General features: G+C 40.7%; 1 protein-coding gene across 1 annotated transcript in view; it reads left to right on the top strand.

Moving 5' to 3' along the window:
• AXDND1 (axonemal dynein light chain domain containing 1) overlaps window positions 1-1795 on the top strand; it is a 563032-nt gene that overhangs the window by 398231 nt on the left and 163006 nt on the right. The window lies entirely within an intron of this gene.

Consider the following 1795-nt stretch of genomic DNA (forward strand, 5'->3'; position numbering starts at 1 on the left):
TGAATACAGCTGTGAGCCGAGCTATGGCCCTGCGTACAGCAGCGTAAGTCGGCGAAAATGTAATGCGCATGACTGTGTAATCCCCCAGACGGTCATGCGCACTACACCTCTTTTTTTGTTTATAATTCCTGCACCGTCGCTTAGTGATGACACGGATACCCGCAGCCCATGTATAAAATAAAAAAAATATATACTCATCTCTCCACCGCTGCTGGGGCTCAGTGCGTCAAGCCGCTTGGCTCCCCGGCGCTGTGCTGAAGCTCTTTCAGCAGGCGGGGATTTAAAATCCAATGCCTCCTGAAAGGGCTGTGTCTGATTGGATAAGCGCTCAGCCAATCACAGGCAGCGCTCAGCCACTCATTGAATGACAGCTGAGTGCTACCTGTGATTGATCACAGCGCTCAGCTAATCACAGGCAGCGCTCAACCATTCATTGAATTCAAGACAGACATGTGAACACACCATTAGGAGCCAAGGGTTGTAATAGATGCGTTGTTTTGCACACACATACAGCGCTCGTGTGAACGAGGCCGAATAGATCATTTCACACCAGTCATTTGATACTTTTTAGTTGAGAGTTTACTTATGACTCATGAATAGGCGCACAAAATGATTGCATCTATTAGAACCATTGGTTGCCCATGAAGTGTTCACTTGTCTGTTTTTAGATGCGCAGAATAAGCGCAATAAACCTACACAAATTCAAAACACAGAATCATACAAATTCAGTATAATAAGGGCAGCTTCAGAGGAATGCATTTACGTGCAAAACACAGAGAATAGAACCAATTTATGTCAATGGGTTCTTTCACAGGAACAATTATTTTTATGCATATTCCATGTGTGTGTTAAAAAAAATAGGACCTGCTCTATGTTTCTGCACAGGTTTCCATGAGAGTCTATAGGAGGTGTAAAAAGGCACACGCAAAGAGAACCCAACTGGATTTCATAAGGCTAAATAGCCTTTTAAATCAGGGCAAGTGGAATGGGGTGTTGTACCCATATGAACATGTCCTGTTTGCGCAAAAAAGTACAATACAATGCACCAGTAGGCACACAAATAAACCTAGTTCACTGCAAATACATTGCGGTCAGGCGATCGTCTTTGTGCATATGCTCGTCTGAAGCCGCCCTAAGAATCTAAGATGAAAATGCAATTCAGAGCATAAGTTTACATTAAGGGCAGAAATCTGAAAAAAGAATTTCCTAATACCAGCACCTTTCCCCCTGGTGAGCAGTTACTTCAATCCTAATAGAGCCTTTATCTGTACCTAATTTCTGATAGCGATCCACTAGGGCCAAAACATAAATTCTCTTAATTGTGTTTTCAATTTAATTTCTTCATTAGATTGAGTCTGTGAAACTCTCTTTTTTTGGAATTTGGAAGGTTTCCTTTAATACGTATCTATGAAGAACAAAATAAAGGGGGTGCAGTGTGTTTATTTCTTCATTTCCCATGGACTGGGTGGTCTTCATGGTGGGCAATTAACATCCTCATCATAGTGCTAATCATTGCTTTGTTTCATTGGAAATATTGGTGTAACAAGCTTCTTTCATAAAGGGATTAGTGATTACAAATTTTGAATCCTTTGAACACAAGTTATAAAGTGGATATTTGCCCAGTGTGGACTCTTCTAAGTAATGCCAATTGTTATGTTAAACTTTAAATGTCAAAGAACATTGTTTTTTTGGCACATCCCAGTATCATTATCTCCACCTTTCTTCTTTAGTGATGTCAGCCAACTTTAACAATATAAATTAGGAGCCTACTCTGTTGTCATCAATAACCTGAGGT

The sequence above is a fragment of the Eleutherodactylus coqui genome, chromosome 3 (genome assembly GCF_035609145.1).
Source record: "Eleutherodactylus coqui strain aEleCoq1 chromosome 3, aEleCoq1.hap1, whole genome shotgun sequence".
Taxonomy (NCBI): domain Eukaryota; kingdom Metazoa; phylum Chordata; class Amphibia; order Anura; family Eleutherodactylidae; genus Eleutherodactylus; species Eleutherodactylus coqui.